Here is a 20,068-nt window from a genome sequence, read left to right on the forward strand (position 1 = left end):
AACATAACCTGCATTAACTAGTAGATGAGGAAACTAGAATTTAAAATTAATTTGAACTGTCGAGTGAAAAATCTGGTTATGGACCCTGGGCCTCTACTTCACAACTTCAGTTTTTGGTTGATAAGCCAGTGCCTAAAATTCAATAAGACAATCTCCTGAGGAATGAATTCAAAGTGAATCTACCTAGAAACATTTCAAAGAAAAAAGAAATACTGATGTAAATCTTCATTTATAACCCTGTTACATTTTCTTTCTTTCCTTCCTTTCTTATATTCCTTTTTTTGTTAAATAGCATATTTTGTGGTATAGTAAGTATATGACATAATGCTTAAATGATTAAGAAAGTAGATTTGTTGGTGGGCTGTGTGCCAGGTGTCAATCTATTACCTCATTCCTAATCCACCTGCCACTGTCCTGCTTGTGAGACTAGAACACTTTTTTGCCATAAGGCACAATTTTAAGCATCTTCCATAGAGAGCCAAGAAGGGAACTAGATGATGAAGGGGCTCTTCCTGCTTCTGGGTACTTCTTTCTGTTGGCTCTTATAGTGCACAGTAGCCAGCAGTGTAGGGCACTTTCTGGGGGGGCGGTGTCTCCTGGAACCACCCCCCACTACATGAATACACACTGGGAGCTTCCTACCAAGTTCATAGTGCAGCACCTTCCACAGTGTGACACCTCGCTATGGACAGTTCCCCAAGAATCCCAGAAAGTGGCTTTCCCATGAGTTGCCCTAGCCTGCTACCTCAGTGAACTTTTCTGCCATTCGCTGGGCCACAGCTATGCCCTCTCCAAGATGTGGCTCCACGGTGGTGGGAGTGGGGTGGGGATAGAAGGTCTTCTTTAAAATTTGTTCTTTCTGGGATGCCTGGGTGGCTCAGTTGGTTAAGTGTCTGCCCTCAGCTCAGGTCATGATCCCAGGGTTCTGGGATTGAGTCCCGCATCGGGCTTCTTGCTCAGCACGGAGTCTGCTTCTTCCTCTGCCTGCTCTGCTTGCCACTCCCCCTGCTTGTGCTTTTCCTCTCTCTGACAAATAAATAAGTAAAAATCTTTTAAAAATTTTTTTTGTCCTTTCCTTAGGTGCTCTGCCTCAAACCCAGGAGTACCAGCCACTCCCTATATGTGCTCTTCTCAATTTTTAGAGTTATTTTTACCCCTTAGTAGCAGATCATAATTAATAATTCTTTACATTAAGTTCTTCCTGCTCAAATTACCGTGTAGTTTCTACTTCCTAATTAGACCCACCCAGTTGACATAGACAGACCTGGGTCCTAATGTTCAAATCACCATTAACAGGCTGTGAAATATTAGACAAATCAGTTTACCTTCAGGTGATAATATTGTTCTCATAAAATTGTTGTTAGAATAATCCTAATCTTTAAGTGACATAAGATATATATGAAGCATTTATAGGGTACCATGTTATATGTACTAGATAAATGTCTTATCAATTTTCATCTAGTATTATTTTGATAATAGAAATGATGAGAGAGTTAGAAAATAATAAACAATATGTTATTGCATCTTTCAATTATACCCATATATTAGGGAATTTTCTGCCTCCTTTTAAAAGGGAAATTTCAAAATTGTGCCCTTGTAACTAACAAACAAACAAAATAAACAAAAACTCTTCCTCACATATGTGAACAGATTACATATAGATTTTTTTTAAAAAAGATTACATATAGTAGAATTATATAGGTGATATCTATGTCAACACCTGCCAACATCATCTGTCAAGAGCAGAGAGGAAGCTGGAACTATTATAAAGCAATGCTGAAGCATGAACCTGCCTTACTTTTTCACTCAGTCATACTTCTTCAAGAAGTTGAAGAGGGGAGCTCCTCAGGCAGGGGGTTACCTTCCGAGTTTGTAAGGGAGGCTAGGGATGCAGCACTGCATCATGAGAAATCACACAGCTAAATAAAATACAATGCTGAAGTTTTCCATGACACACAAGATAAGGAAACAAAATAGATCAGAGTCTCTGTCTTTGAAACCATAAAGAAAATTAAAGTAGGAAAAACTAGCAATAACTGTGGCTATTTATTGTGAAAAGATAGAATTGCACTTAAGGTTTCTCCCCTCCCCAACATTTATATCTTTCTAACTCCTTTAGTTTAAAAAAGGATGTTTAGTAACATTATTTGATAGGATTATGCTTGTTAATTTCAATAAAGTACTGTATTATCCTAAAAACAAACATTTCCAATTTCAGGCAAAGTAAATGCCTTAAACTAAAATCTCAACAGTGGTAAATGTATAACCGCCACTTTTTCTTACCGGCATATTCTGATTGAAGACTAAGCAGAAACACATGAAGTCAATGGAATGTTGCACTTGCTAGGATAATAAGACACAGTGCGAACTCTAACAACAGACCCACGTTGAAGGTTTCTAGCTCAGAGTCCTGCTAATGTCACCATTTGCCATCAGGTAACACAAACGGAGGCTTGGAGCTTATATAAACGAGGCATTATGATTATTGAATGATTGTACCTTCCTTCATAATATCAAAGTTGATTAGAGATAAACACTTTTAATTTTAGAAAGCCTACAGCTTATAAAACATGTTATCTTTTTATTTTATTACATATGACATCCCAAGATTGAAAGCAGGAATTTAACTTTGTTTGCTGATATTGATAATTTTTGTTATCTATGGAGTACCTTCCTTTTACTGCACTGCTATCCAGTATTGCCACATTGGATTCAGATGTAGTGGTACTGTTCTCAGAACTCAGAACAAGAGCTCTTCCGTACTCCTTCCTCCCCAAGCCGTGTGTGTAGTATGTGTATGTCCTAGGTCTGTTTCCGTGGCAAAAGCCCACACAAAATTTCTGTAAGTCTATTGCTCCCAGGTCACCAAGTAGTTAATTATCTTCGGTAGAGATAGCAGTGGTTGATAGCAGAGGCTCTGGAGCTGAACAGCTTGGGTGTGAATCTGGATCTGCCATTTATGAGCTGTGTGACCTGAAGCAAGTTAGCTAACCTCTTTCCAGCTCAGTATCATAGTAAATCTGTCTACATTATAGTGTTGTTATGGGGACTACATGGGTTAATGTAAGTAAAGTCTTTAGAAGAATATCTAGTCTTTAGAGGAACATCTAGCCTATAGCCAGTAGTATTTAAGCATTAGTTATTACTGTCATTATGATGACCTCCATTTAACAGATGTTGGTATAGCCTCTATCCTATTAAGATAATGACAGCAGTCTCCTGTCTCTTCCTCCATCTTGCTTGCTTGTGGGTGGCTGGAAGAAAAGTCAGTTGTCTTGAAACCATTGCTTTTTCTGGTCACTCCTACACTGTTTTGGATGCTCTAAGGGTCAGTGGTTCCTACTGGATGCTGATCAGAAGTTTTTGTTAATTGGTCATTTGTGGGCTACTAATTGGTGTTATGGTGGTCTTCTTTGTTATTATTATTATTATCATTAACAATATTTTGTTGGATCTAAGACATTACAGATGTTGAGGTCCCCATCAATTTACACACCACTAAGAAATATAAAGGACTAGAAATTTAACTATGGCATACCATTGATTATAAGACATAGCTTAATTTTGGAAACACTAAAATATGAAAGTATATATCTTAGAGTTAACAAAATGTGGCAAAATCAAGAAACCCAGTCGCTTAATTGAGAACTCCACTTAGCTAACGAATAGGCATCTCAAAGTCTATATGCCAAAACGTGTCCTGTGCCAGGGTTTCTTGTCTCAGTAAATAGCATCTATCTTTTTTTTTCTTTCATGTAGATAGAAGTGTTTTTTTTTTATGTGTACAGCTTAATGAGTTTAGCAAATGTTTACAGCTATATCATCCAAACCCCTATCAAGATATAGAGCATGTCATCACCCCAGAAAGATCCCTGATACCCATTTCTGGTTAACCTCCCTCCCCTTCAAAGGCAACTGTCATTCTGCCATCTATCTTTACAGTTTTAGTATATTCTTTTTTTTAAATTCAATTAGCCAACACATAGTACATCATTAGTTTCAGATGTAGTGTTCAACAATTCATCAGTTGCATATAACACCCAGGGCTCATCACATCATGTGTCCTCCCTAATGCCCATCACCCAGTTACCACATCCCCCCACACACCTCCCCTCCAGCAACCCTCAGTTTGTTTCCCATAGTTAAGAGTCTCTCATGGTTTGTCTCCCTCTCTGATTTCTTCCCATTCAGTTTTCCCTCCCTCTCCTTACAGTCCTCTGCACTGTTTCTTATATTCCACATATGAGTGAAACCATATGACAATTGTCTTTCCCCGATTGATTTATTTCACTTAGCATAATATCCTCCAGTTCCATCCACAACAGTGTAAACAGTAGGTATTCATCATATCTGATGGCTGAGTAATACTCTATTGTATATACACACCACATCTTCTTTATTCATTCATCTGTCGATGGACATCTGGGCTCCTTCCACAGTTTGGCTATAGTGGAACTAGCATCTACTTGATGGTAGAATCTAGAAAAAATTATCCTCTGTATAGACACAAACAACTTAGTCTCCTAAATAGTCTTCTTGGCCCTTCCAATCTTATCTCTAAACAGCAGCCACAGTAATTTTATAAATTTTCATATTCAATGGTTTCCTGATGCTCTTTTTATTAATTGGTGATTTTTTAATTTCTTTTTTTATTTTATTTTATTATGTTATGTTAATCACCACACATCATTCGTTTTTGATGTAGTGTTCCATGATTCATTATTTGCATATAACACCCAGTGCTCCATGCAGAACGTGCCCTCTTTAATACCCATCACTAGGCTAACCCATTCCCCCACCCCCTCCCCTCTAGAACCCTCAGTTTGTTTCTCAGAGTGCATAATCTCTCATGGCTCATCTCCCCCTCCGATTTCCCCCCTTCATTTTTCCCTTCCTACTATCTTCCTTTATTTTTTCTTTTAACATATACTGTATTATTTGTTTCAGAGGTACAGGTCTGTGATTCATCAGTTGTACACAATTCACAGTGCTCTCCATAGCACATACCCTCCCCATTGTCTAATCACTCAGCCACCCCATGCGTCCCACCCCCCACCATTCCAGCAACCCTCAGTTTGTTTCCTGAGATTAAAGAATTCCTCATATCAGTGAGATCATATGATACATGTATTTCTCTGATTGACTTATTTCGCTACCCTCTAGTTCCATCCACGTTGTTGCAAATGGCAAGATTTCAAGGGGTTTTTTTGATGGCTGCATAATATTCCTGTGTGTGTGTGTGTGTGTGTGTGTATGTGTATACACACATACATATACATACATACTACATCTTCTTTATCCATTCATCTGCTGATGCTCTTAAAATAATGTCAGCTCTTTACTATGTCCTAACAGATTCTGAACATTCTGGCCCTGCCGCCTCCTCCATCTCTAACAACCTTGGCTTTCTTTCAGTTTCATAAATACACCTTGCTTCCCCCTGTTTCAGAACGTTTGCTCAAGATATTCTGCCTGCCTGGCATGTTCCCCTCTCCTTCCCTCCATTACCTCAGTAACTTCTATACCTTCTTCATATGTCTCCCAAGAGTCTCCTGTGACTATCACCAGACTAGATCAATATAAGATCCCAGAGTTATTGTTCTCTGCATGTTTTCTCTATTATGCTTACTGAAGTTTGTAATTATATTATTTATATTATTATTTGAGTAAAATCTGTGTCCCTCACAAGACTTTTAGCTCCAGGCAGGCAAGGTCCATGGCCGTTTGCTAATGCACTCACTGCATCTCCTATCACCTAGGAGTGTCTCATATTTACAAAGGGTCAATAAAAGGCTTTTAAATTAAATAAATAAAACAATAACTGATAGTATTTGGGGGGAGCTTAGCATGTGGATGGCGGTGTGCTAATAAGCCAGTTATATACATTAACTAATTTAATCCTAAAAGCACATATATTTAACCTGACAACCCTGTGAGTTTCATATTATCATACTCATATCACATCTTCAGTTACTGAGGCAGAGGAAGGTTGCAGGGCATTTTCATGACCTCACAGTTAGTAAATAGTGAAGCCAAGATCTACTCTTAATTGTCTCACTTCAAAGCCTGTCCCTTTAACGAGGATGCCAGACTGCTTTAAACACAGGGTTCCTGGTATCATGGGACTGTTAGTGGCCTCATGAGTTGCTAGTCACCTGGTGGCCTCTCCTCTTGAAGTTGCCTTCCCATCTTTCTAACTCTTCAGCTGTCCCAGCACAGTCTGCTCATCAGCACTGTGGCTTCTGTCACAGAGGCAGCAGCTCATAGCTCTTTTCAGGCAGTTTTCTGATGTTGGTCTTCTCACAAGAACTTATTTTACAGGGGATATTGATGATCTCTCAGGTCAACACCAGTATTCATCAACTGATTAAAACCCTCTTAGTGTGCTAAGGATGTAAGCTAGCATAAAATCCCAGTGTGACCTCCTTAGCCTCCTCCAGTATTCTCCTGCCTCTCAGATAAGTGAGGTTCCTTATGTTCAATATTTATACTAGATGGTGAATTTTCAGAGAACCCCAAAATGCCCCTTCCCTTTCTCTCCCAAATAGGGCACTGAGTTATTGAGAGCTCATTGCTTCCCTCTTGCAGAGCCTGAATCTGAATATTTAAGGCACTGGTTCCCAGACTTGTACACAGTGATTTAAAAAAAAATTATAAATGGGATCTTACTAATTGAGTTTATTTGTGTTTGGCAAATATTCTGGTTTCATGGTTATTTTAACATTATTTCATGGTTTTAAAAGCATCATGTATTCATGATAAGAAACTTTGGAAATACAAAAAAGCATAAGAAATAATTATTACTTTCAGTATGTGCCAACTCTAATCCAGTATGCATCATTTTTATTCTCCCACAACCGCAAAGAAACCACAATACCGCATAAGTAGGTAATAGGACATTTGGTGGCAGATCACTCCTAGATCAAATAAATATTAAAATATTTCTATTAAAAGTAACAAACTGAGCAGATACTTTAAAAAATAAAATACTAAAAATTTTAAATTGGTAGAATGCAAAAGATTTATGTGATCTGAAGAGAAACCAGAGTATAGCCCAAATGTCCATCAACTGATGAACGGATAAAGAAGATGTGGTGTGTACACACACACACACACACACACACACACACACACACACACAAATAACGGAATATTACTCAGCCATCAAAAAATGAAATCTTGCCATTTACAATGACATGGATGGAGCTAGAGTGTATTATGCTAGTGAAATAAGTCAGTCAGAGAAAGACAAATACCATACACTCTCACTTATAGGTGGAATTTAAGAAAGAAAACAGATGAACATATGGGAAGGGGGAAAAGAAAAAAGGGAGAGAGGGAAACAAGCCATAAAAGACTCTTAGGATAAGGTTGATGGATAGAGGTGGGTAGGTAATGGGTATTAAAGAGGACACTTGTTATGATGAGCACTGGGTGTTGTATGTAAATGACGAATCACTGAATTTTACTCCTGAAACCAATATTGTCACTGTATGTTAACTATCTAAAATTTAAATTAAAAAAATTTTTTAAAAAGATTAAAGACGCCAGAGAGAAAAAAAAATTTAATTGGGAAAGAGACTTAAATTTGTCAGCTTTACATAAAAAGTAAGAATGATACCAACACAGTGATTTGAAGGGGCACATGCAATCCAATGTTTATAGCAGCAATGTCTACAATAGCCAAACTAGGGAAAGAACCCAGATGTCCATGGACAGATGAATGGATAAAGAATATGTGGTACATATATACAATGTAATATTACTCAGTCTGCAAAAAGAATGAAAACTTGCCATTTGCAATGATGTGAATGGAACTAGAGGGTATTATACTAAGTGAAATAAGTCAGTCAGAGAAAGACAAATACCATATAATTTAACTCATATGTGGAATTTAAGAAACAACATAGGGGAAGGGAAGGAAATATAAAATAAGATGAAAACAGAGAGAGAGGCAAACCATAAGAAACTCCTTTTTTAATTTATTTAAGCTCCTTTTATCTATTTATTTGACAGAGAGAGAGAGAGCAGCAGCAGCAGAGGGAGAGGGAGAAGCAGACTCCCCGTTGAGCGGGAGCCGATGTGGGACCTGATCCCAGGACTCTGGAATTAGGACGTGAGCCTAAGGCAGATGCTTAACTGACTGAGCCACTGAAGCACCCCATAAGAGATTCTTAACTATAGGAAAGAAACTGAGGGTTGCTGGAGGGGAGGTGGTGGGGGGGAAGGGGTAACTGGGTGATGGGCATTAAGGAGGGCAGTTGAAGTAATGAGCATTGAGTGTTATATGCAACTGATGAATCACTAAATTCTACCTCTGAAACTAATAATACACTATATGTTAATTAAGTTGAATTTAAATTAAAATTTTTTAAAAGAAGTAAGAATGATAAAAAGAAAGATCATCTATTATCATAATTGTCCCTTTCTGTAATTATTATTAAAGGCTATTTTAACACTAAAAATGCAAGAGTAACACAATCTCAGATGAAAAAATAGCATTTACATTGAATGATGAGAAACTTGAGCTTCTAAGATTTTTGAAAGTATCAATTTCTTCCTAATGGGCTTGTCCTCAACACAAATCTCAGCACAGACTCAATACTTAAACAGGGCATGTGTGTAAATTGTTAAGTTCAAGACCAGTCCTAAGTGTATCAGGGAGAGTTAGGAAGCTAACAAAGCTTCACTAGTGACCCTCGGTTATTAAACCAGAATGGCAGACCTTGTTATTGAAGTCAATTATTAACAAATATTTATAAGTATGGGTAGAAATAGCCTACCCTTTACCTTTGCCCAGTAACTGCACCACTATGTAACTCAATTTATCACCAAGGTAAAAATACACTTTAAAACCTTCCTACAAGCACAAAGTTCACAAGCTAAAAGCAATGGTGATAGTGGAGGTTTTCATCCATTGAAAATATTATGCTTTCATTAAAATGCTAATTTATCTCTCATGTGCCACTGACAGTCATGGGAGGTTTCTGTATGGGATTATCAAATATGAGTTTAAACCCCAATGGTGGAATGGCCTACATCCTATTGTAGGTGACCAACCTCTAAATGTTGTACATTTAATATCTTGTCACTGCCATAGCACTTATTTTGTTTTCATTTTCTTTGACTTGAAATAAGTGAATGTCATACTTTTCGTCATGCCATTTTTATCTAAGCTTTTTCTATTTATTAGTAAATTTAAGAGAAGGATACCAATTTATCAGTGTAAAAATTATTTATGTCTTGAACAGGGAAATGAATCTAAAGCATCCCCATTCTTAAATTAATGAAACTTTCTTAAATTTAACTTCTTTTAAGAAATACAAGATCTTAATTATCATTAATGAAGAGCAGAACATTAAGATTCAAAACCAAAGGACAAAATGGTTGAAGGCAGTCACACAATATGCCACTGGATGATATAACCAGTAAAAATAAATGCAAGGGCTGTTGATCTTTCATATCATAGTTAAATACTGTTATTACTCACCTTAAAGAAAAGCAAAAATGTTCACTAACATTTGACTGAGAAGTAAAGAATACAAAATAAGGACATGCATCAATTAAAAATTTGTTAAAGTCTAGGCAAATATTAATTTAAAATTGTTAAAATATAACAAATATTACTACTTTTAAATCCCCTCTGTTTATGAAAACAGGCACATATTGTGAATTTTACCAGAATGTTCTTTACTACATAATTCAAAGGTTACTGTGTCCTTAATATATCTTTAAAAATCCAATAAAAATTCTATTATAAAATAGAAAATTATGGAATTGCAGACATTGGATTACTTAATATTCAAAGTACAGTTATTTCAAAAGGTTCACTTCTGCAGTGGAAAAAACAGAGTTCATAAAGAAATATGCTAACATTTTAATTTTATTTCCATTTTATTTTTACTTTTTAGACTTAAAAGCAAATTTAATACATTTTCAAGTATTTGATAAAGAAAGCTAAAAGACTCTTCCCTTTTTGTCTTCATGAAATTTAGATAAAAACACAGATCATAATATCATACAGAAATTATATAGCTACATAAAACAATAAAATAACTTTGGTTAATAATTCCAATAGAATTATAAGGATTTCTAATGAGGGACATTTTCTTTCTCCTAAAAGCCTATGTAAAAAAAAAAAAATGGTATGTTAAAACCCAAAATAAATTGCTAAGGAAAAGCTCAAGATAAATTTGTATTTTTAAAAAAAGCATCATTATTCAACATCAAAGAGTAAGATAAACTTCACATCTAAAAACCTGAAATAAAATAAAAAACCAACAGTATATTTAAATACTAATACCTAAGGAGGAACAAAGTTTTTTTTTTAGATTTATTTATTTATTTATTTGAGAGAGAAAGAGAGGGAGAGAGAGTGTGAGCAGGGGGGAGGGGCAGAAAGACAAGCAGACTCCCCGCTGAGTATGGAGCCCTATGGGGGCTCAATCCCAGACCCTGAGATCCTGACCTGTGCTGAAGTCAGATGCTTAACTGACTGAGCCACCCATGCTCCCAAAGGAGGAATAAAGATTTAAGTTGGGAATGAGATAGATCAAGTAAAATGAAAATTATTTCAATAGATGTTGAAAAGGTATTTAATAAAACTAAAAAACAAAAAACCCTCTTCATAAAGACATAGTAAACTTGGAAGAGAAGAATACTTAAAACAACCATTAGCAGTACATAATAACATTAAAATTAATGAAAAACAGCAATGTCCATCATTATCATTATTATCTAATGTCTTAAAAGTTCTAGCCAATGCAAAAGTCAAGAAACAGATATCATAAAGTCACATCCTAAAAGAGATGCATAATTATGAAAAGTATCACATTATCACTGTTTTCAGGGTAACAATTACATAATAATAAAACTCAACAAGATCAGCTGAAAACTATTATAATCTTAGCAAAATATGGCTACATATAATAATAAATAGTCATAAGAAAAACTTGCCAGAATGAATAATATAAAAAGAATATGATTCAATAATTTTTAAAAATGACAATTAAAACAGCTGGGAAAAAAAGCCTATGTGTGTGTTCTGTGTGTGACTGTCTATGTACTAGAAATAATGCAAACATTGTCTCATCTATGATTGGGGAATTCTGGTTTATCTTAAGTATTCCATTTTAAAAATACACCTTTCATTTTTGTCTGAAAGTCTGAGTCCAGGATGGCCAGATTAAATCCATTAACATGACTCTATTCTGACTAACGACAAATGCTCCTCTCACCTTAGTCTGAATGCTCTTACTTTGAGAGAACACAATAGCACAAAAAACTCTTAAAACTTATGAGCACAATGGCAGTTTTTATTGAGCTCACCGTACATAATTCAAAAGATATTTCTTTTCACTTTCTTGAGGATATTTTAACAAAAATATTTAGCTCCTAGGATGGAAACATAGAAACTCCAAATAAGTGTAGTTACCTTAAATTATTAAATTAAAAATTAATTAATAATTAATTAAATTAAATATGAATTACCCAATCGTCTTGTTTTTCTTTTTTTTTAAGATTTATTTATTTGAGAGAGAGAGAACACGCCCACGCACATGAGCAGGGGGAGGGGCAGAGGGAGAGGGAGAGAATCTCCAACAGACTCCCTGCTGAGCAGGGAACCTAATTCCAAGCTCCATCTCACCACCCTGAGATCATAACTTGAGCCAAAATCAAGAGTTGGATACTTAACCAACTGAACCACCCAGGAACCCCAAAACATTTTTTAATATACTAAATAGAAATATATTAACATCTTTAGTGAAACATCAAAATTCCCACAACCTCTAATAAATTTCAAGAATATTTGACAGAAACAATGAAATTCAGACCTAAATGAGAGAGAATTTCTAGAGCTGATACAAACTTCTTCAGATCTTGGACTGAAAGGAAGAATCATGTTCCTCCATGACATTTTGAAGGAGTGACAAGACCTATCTGTGTATATGGAATACAGGAGAAGCAGAAAAAGTAACTGAGATATCCAGTTCCATTCCACACCTCAGAATGATACAGAGTTGGAGCCAAAGGAAGAAAGATTAATGTCTGTCTCAGATGCCAAGTTCATTCACCCCATCCCAATGCCCCTTATGTCACAACCACTGATAGCATCAAGTCAAAGTACAAAAATCTCATCAGCTCAAAAGTCCCAAATTTCATCATCAAAATCATCTAAATTTGGTATGGGTTACACTCTAGGTATAAGCCATCTTGGGGCATAATTCCTCTCTATGTATAGACCTCTGAAATTTAAGAACACATTGTCTGCTCCTAAATTACAATGCTGAAACAAACATAAGATAACAGCTAAGACATTTCCATTCAAAAGAAAGAAAATGGGAAGATAAAAATAAGTGTTTTCAAAATCCAGCTGGATAAACTCCATTAGATTTCAAGATCTGGAAATAATCCTCTGTGGTTTTCACCCTCTGAATAATCTTTCCTTTTTCATGAAAGGTAGCATGGATTTGTAGCTGAGTAGTTTTATCACTGTTTCTTGCCTATATATTTCTGGGGGTCCAGTAGCCTTCTTCCAATTCATATTGTCTCTGTCCTTTTTGGTCCAAACTGACCAGGTTCTGCTGGTATAAAGTTCTCAAGAATCTTGTGGTTCTCCCATGTATGTTACACAGATTCACTCCATTAGACAAGAGGCTTCTCCACACATCTTTCCTGGAAAATTTCAGCCCGATTTGTGACTTCTGCATAGATAACTGAGAGTTTCTATGAATCACACATTTTTTTCCTCTTTAAAGAACCTTTTTATAATTAAATTGTATTTTTTTTATCTTTCTGAGGTATTAGCAAAAGGTTATCCAGCCACACTTTTAGCATTTCCTTTAGAGCATGTTTTCCTATAGTGAACATCTTAATTTAGCATCTTTCACAATTTGAGTAAGCTGAGAATTCCCCAAATAATCTATTTTTGGTTCCTTTCTATTTAACAGTTTTTCTTTCAAATTAACCTCTTGCATTTTACAATAAGCTGCAAAAAGTAACCAAGTTACACTTTCAATTCTTTGCCTGGAAATCTCAACTGAATGTTCCAGTCATAATGTACAAACTACTTTCTACATAACTATAGGACATAATTCCACTGAGCTTTCTGCCACTATATAACAAGGATCATCTTTCCCCTAATTTCTAATAATGTGTTCCTCACTTCCTTTTGAACCCACAATAGCAGTATTTTTAACTTCTATATTTCCACCAATAGTCTGTGATTTAGATATTCTCTCAGGTGATTTAGATTTTCTCTACTATGCTTTTCACTTCTTTCTGAGTCCTTATTAACAGAATCATTAACCTCCAAAATTCTATTGTCTCTCTGTTCAAGGCAATCCAGACTTTCATTATTGGAGTCCTCAGTATTCTTCTAGCCTCCGCCAGCTGCCCAGTTCTACATTTTTATATAATCTTTATCAGTCAGTGTTAAACTAGAGAGGCAGAACTAGTAGGAGATATACATTAAGAAATGTGTTGTTTATACACTTATGACTGGGTGGACAAGTCCTAAATCCATAGAGCAGGCCATCGAGAAGGGCAGGCTGGAATTCTTGGGCATGGCTGAAGACACTATCCACAGGCAGAATTTCTTCTTCAGGGAGGTCTCAGCTGTGTTTTAAAAGCCTGCCAATGGTTGTATCAGCCCTACAGAGATTACCTAGGATAATCTCCCTTACTTAAAGTCAACCAATTATGTACTTCAATCATATCTATAAAATACCTTTGTAGCAAAATCTACATTAGTGTTTGATTGAACAAGTGGGAACTGTAGCCTAGTCAAGCTTACACATCAAAAAGACCATGGCAATCTTAATGAACTTAAGGATATACAAAGTAGACTTCTGGAACCTAAATCGCTTCCAACAGGTGGTAATAGACAGCTTCAGTTTTCCAAAACAAAAGTCAACAAAGAAAGAAAAAAACTTAAAAGTTCTGAGAGAAGGTGTAATCCAAGAGTTTTAAATGAAGCCAAGTATAAAGATACAAAAAACGTTCTCAGGAAATATAGCCCCCACAACCTCTTCCTGGAATAAAACAAAACAAAACAATAAAATACCATATTTTGTTAAAATAGAGCCAAATAAAATTGAATCAAAACAAAAAACTAAAGAATGGAGAAGCTCATGGTAAAACATTAAGGAAAGGAAGAAGGAAGGGAAATATTAAACCCATTTAAATATGTAGAACCACAGGCCAACCAACTGTAGGACTATAGAAAAGGTACACATGTTAGAAACCTTGAAAATATTTTCAAAAATCATAAGATATATTTTTAAGATTGGAAGATGTTTGAGAGAAGTAAAAGGAAGCTTAATTTTCTCATTTTATCGGGAGGATATCAATAGAGGATTTTAATAAATTAGGAAATACTTTAAGTATTTATATTTCTTAAAGTATTCTTTAAAAGGACCAAAACCAATGCAGAATAATCTCTGATAAAACTAAACTCCCAGTGGATAACATACATGTATTTTATCCAGATTCACTGCTGCTTCTAACAATTTAGAGATTTGGTTACCAATGAAAAGGGGAAAGACCACACATGTATATATTTAACTGTCTTTCCTCATTCTCCAAATTAATTAAAGGCATTTGGAAAGAAACTCTCATGGGATACTTCTCCTATAGATACATAAATAGCACTCTTAATATAGACTTATATCATTTTATGCTGTTTTCTAGATCAGAGCAAACATTTATCAATCAGGTTAACTAATAATTGTATTTAGAAGAAAAGTTCTATGATGTTTAGATATGGATAAGCAGCAAAATTCTAGTGTTTTGTTCATGTTGTTTCTTGGAAATATAAGACAACTTGAGTTATTTCCCTTGGGTTTTTCCAAAAGAGCAAGATTAATTGCTTGAATAAAGATAAGCTTATTACATAATTTATAAATGCGTATGCAATTCACTGTGCTGTATTTAATTTCTTTCATAGGATAACAAGCTTAAAAGATAAAGTAAATTAGAGAACTGCTATCTTTCTATTTTAATGGGGCTCTAAAGAAGACTTTGTAAAAAAATTATATGGAAACTAAAGAAAAACAGATTAGCAGGCGCTAAGATCAAATGGATTGGCAGAAATAATAAACAGATTGTTTTTAGTGGTCCATGGCAAATTGACAAGACATATTAGTTAAATTGATAACAAATTTGAGCCTAACATATTGTATTATCTTGAAGAAAAGGGGAAAAAGTTAACGTAACATAGTTCAGCAAATGCACTGGAATAATCTTCAGAAATAATACAAAGTAAAGAAGAAAAGATAGAAGAATTTGACTACATTAAAATTAAGAACTACTGTTCATCAAAAGACCATCTTTCCCCTTAACATCCACTCCCTTTTGGGTTGGAAATACCCTTTGTAAGTATCACCAAGTATACTAACGTCGTACATAGTACACTGCAATTAGATCACATTCACAATGTTCATTTCTTACCTTTAACCTTAAAGGTAAGTCAAGAGACACTTTGTTGACAACTAGCCCCTCCCTGTGAATAATATAACCTGGAAACAGACCTTCAGGAGCACTTTTTTTCTATGCTTCAATGAAGTTTTCTTCTTGGCTCAAAAATTAGCATTAACTAGACATAAGTGACTGAGAGAATAGTGGCTAAAAAGTCACCATGACTGTCAAGGTAGGGTAAAATCTGCATTCCTGCAAAAGCTCATGTAGCTATGTGTATCTTTGTGTTTAAATATGTGTATTCATATAAATCTCTGAGTCTTAGAGTCCTTAACAGATGACATAGAGTATGTAAATAGTTATTTCTAATATACATTCTCAAACTTCTTAGTTTATACACATTTGATACTCCAGGTATCCAATTTCAAAATTAGAATTGAAATCAGCATTTTAAACCAGCCATCTGGTGGTTAAAAATGTGATCCTAATAAAAGAAAACAATAAGATAAAATATAGAGCCTCACTTTTGGGTCAAAATGATAAATTACAGGGACCTAATTTAATAGTCCTGTTAAATGCTGTCTATGCTTAGGGTAATTGTTACCATCACTGGGTAGTCACACAAGAAGGTTTTTTGAGTTTAGCATTTTTATCATACTATTACTCTCTGCATCCCTTTCATAACAGGCTAACCACTGTTTCTCTGATGATTTACCCTAAAATTTTGGAATTTGATTCAGATTTTTAAAGGAAGGTTTATGTTTCAAGCATCATCAACATGTTTTACCTAGGATGGCAGTTGGGAATAATAACAGAATATCTTTTCTTTCTTTTTTTATTTCTGAGCAATACAGCTGCCCATCATTTAGGTTGTCACATAATCTGTGACTGATCTGGATTTAAAAAAAAAAATGTTTTTCCCCTAAATGGACCCATGAAAAGATGCTCAACATCACTAATTATCAGGGAAATGCAAATCAAAACTACAATGAAATATAATCTCACACCTGTCAGAATGGCTAAAATCAAGAACACAAGAAACAACAAATGTTGGCAAGGATGTGGAGAAAAAAATTTTTGTGCACTCTTAGTGGGAATGCAAACTGGTGCAGCCACTGTGGAAAACAGTATGGAGGTTCCTCAAAAAATTAAAAATAAAGCTACCATATGATCCAATAATTCCACTCCTGGGCATTTACCCAAAGAATACAAAAACACTAATTTGAAAAGATATATGCACCCCTATGTTTATTGCAGCATTATTTATAATAGCCAAATTATGGAAGCAGTCCAAGTGCCCATCAATAGATGAGTGGACAAAAAAGATGTTAGACAGATATATATAAAAAACATGGATGGATCTAGAGGGTCTGCTTTACTTAGCAAGTGAAATAAGTAATCCAGAGAAAGACAAACACCATATGACTTCACTCATTTATGGAACTGAGAAACAAAACAAAGAAAAAAGAGACAAATAAAAAAACAGATTCTTAAATATAGAGAACAAACTGACTGATGGTTACCAGAGGTGAGGTGGGTGGGAGGGACAGGTGAAATAGGTGATGGAGGATTAAGACTACACTTATCATGATGAGCAATGAGTAATATTTAACGTTATTGAATCACTTTATTGTAAAAAAAAAGAATCATACATATAATTTTTTAAAAAGATTAAATGAAATAATCCTTGTGAAACACTTAAAATAGCACCTGGGACCTACCTAGTAAGCACTCAATGTTAGTTTTAGTACCATGTTCTCATATCTATGTTTACATGGATGATGGATTTGAAATTATTTTTTTCTTGAACTTCCTCCAATATAAAAAATAAGTCTAAGAGTCTCTAATTTCCAAATGGTATACTATCTCTTTGTAAATAAAAGCATGCAAAAAGTACCCCCACCAAAAAAAGAAAAAAGTGTCCCCCTATACTCCCATGAAATTTAGAGCATTGTTGCAAACTAAAGAATATTTTCTATTTATTCCTCAGGAGTGTTGGCATGTATGCATTTTCACCAAAAATATTTGGACATTATTATATCTAACTTTCAGAAAAATCACCAAGAACTAAAAACAAATGTGATAATTATTTGTATTCTGACATGTAATATTTTGGATATAATTATCATATTACTGACTTAAAATACTAAAAATACAGTTCAATTATTTTTTTTCTTTTATTATTTGTCATGAGAAATTTGGAATGAGCCATGCACATTCTCTTATTTGGTGACTCTTATAATCCCTGAGATATATTTATTTTTTTTTAACTTTTTATTTATTTATTCATGAGAGACAGAGAGAGAGAGAGAGGCAGAGGGAGAAGCAGGCTCCCAAAGAGCAGGGAGCCCGATGCGGGACTCGATCCCAGGACCCTGGGATCATGACCTGAGCCGAAGGCAGACGCTTAACCATCTGAGCCACCCAGGCACCATCCCTGAGATATATTTATAAGAAAGCTGTCTTTATAAAGGAATTCATTCTTGTGCAATGAAACAGAATGGATTCTTTGTGTCAAGCTGATTGGCCCATGAAATAATTGAATCTTTCTAACATGCTCCATTCAAAAGAACTAGCTGGCTTGAATATGAATAATACTTAAACTTTTGAACAATTATAGAGATCTGTATCAATGATAGATTTGTTTTTTTTTTACAAAGTTTTTAAGATGCAAAGTGTCATTTTATTGGACAGTAAATTGTACAGGAATGGGGGAAATTTTGATAAATTGATATAGCAAACTGAAACATGGATTTTTTTACATTGTACCAAGACCTTAATTTTAATAATCTCTGGAAGTGGTTGAAGGAAATAATGAGTCTGACACTTATTTATCTAGATATAAATTTCATGTTAAACATTCAAAGGAAAGACAGCATGCATTCTTTTAAATTGTACATATAAATGTATTTCTATGAACCATTAATTTTAGTAGAATATTTCATAAAGAAATTTGGGGAAAATATACTGTTTTAGATTTCCTTAAAATCAGGTTAATCAGTAATAACTTCATAGAATAAGAATTAGAAAGCAGAAAGATGGTTTATATTTTATATTTATTAGAGTGAAATTTGAATGTTACCAAGAATGTTAATGCTCCAAAGCAAAATGTTAACACATAACGTTAAAATAGCAGAAATCTGGGGTGCCTGGGTGGCTCAGTGAATTAAATGTCTGACTCTTGGTTACGGCTCAGGCCATGATCTCAGGGTCATGAGATCCAGCCCACATCAGGCTCTGCACTCAAATGCTGAGTCTGCTTGAGATTCTCTTTCTCCCTCTCCCTCCCCCTCTGTGCCTCCCCTCACTCACACTTGCTCTCTCTCTCTCAAATAAATAAATAAAATCGTTTAAAATAAATAAATAAATAAGCAGAAAACTAAAGTAGCTCATTTTTTAATTGAGCAATTATTACATGCTAAACACTGTGCAAGGTATTAAAAATAAAAAGAGAGCAGAGTGGCACTTTCCTTCATGGACCTGATCATCTATCAGGATATAAGATAAATACTAAAAAAGTAAATGAGCAAATACATGCAAATTATTACTCATGTAACAAAGGGAAAAGCATAGTGATGTGACAAAACATAATATGGTGGGTAGTAGAAGAATTACCCACTTCAGCTAGGTTTGTAAAAAATGCTCTTACAAAGATTGAAAGCACAATAATATTTATAGAAATAAAAGTCTCAAACACCAATAAGGTAAAACCCAAAATGTCTAGCATGCAATAAAAATTACCAGACATGCAAGAAACAGAATAGTACAACCTATACTGAGGTGAAAAGTTAATTGATCTATTGATAGAATCAATAGACATTAAAATGATTATTATAACCATATTCCATATGTTCAAGAAGTTAAAAGAAAGATTAAACATGCAAAGTAGCGAATGAATGATATAATAAGGACTAGAATCAAGTATCTAGAGATGAAAACTACAATGTCTCAGATGAAAATATACTTGATGGGATTAGTGGTAGATTATGCATTATATAAGAACAGTATTTGAAATTGAAAACAAAGCTGCAGAAACAATGCAAAATGGAACTGGGAAAGAATGAAAAATATACAAAGAGTATCAGTTAGCTGTGGGACCAACTTCAAGCAGTCTAATATATGTGTAACTCAAGTCCCCTAAGGAGAAGAGCACAATAGGGAGAGAGAACAGAATATTTGAAGACATAAGAGCCAATTTTCTAAATTTAAAGAAAACTAAATTCACAGGTCTCAGAAGCTCAATGAACCCAAAGCATAAGAAACATGAAGGAAATACACATAATCAAAATGGATGTGGAGAAAGGAGAACCCTCTTACACCACTGGTGGGAATGCAAACTGATGTGGCCGCTGTGGAAAACAGTATGGAGGTTCCTCAAAAAGTTAAAAATAGAACTAACCTATGGCGCAGCAATTGCACTACTAGGTATTTACCCAAAGGATACAAAAATACTGATTCAAAGGGACACATGCACCCCAATGTTTATAGCAGCATTATCAACAATAGCAAAATTATGGAAAGAGCCTAAATGTCCATCCACTGAAGAATGGATAAAGAAGATGTGGCACACACACACACACACACACACACACACACACACACACACATAATGGAATATTACTCAGCCATCAAAAAGAATGAAATCTTGCCA

At 34.9% G+C, this 20,068-nt stretch overlaps 1 protein-coding gene across 3 annotated transcripts in view; it reads right to left on the reverse strand.

Annotated features, from left to right (window-relative positions):
• Positions 1-20,068, reverse strand: part of IQCM (IQ motif containing M) — a 434,938-nt gene that overhangs the window by 73,839 nt on the left and 341,031 nt on the right. The window lies entirely within an intron of this gene.

The sequence above is a fragment of the Callorhinus ursinus genome, unplaced genomic scaffold (assembly GCF_003265705.2).
Source record: "Callorhinus ursinus isolate GAN/ISIS: 27379988/994484 unplaced genomic scaffold, GSC_fseal_2.0 scaffold4, whole genome shotgun sequence".
NCBI lineage: Eukaryota > Metazoa > Chordata > Mammalia > Carnivora > Otariidae > Callorhinus > Callorhinus ursinus.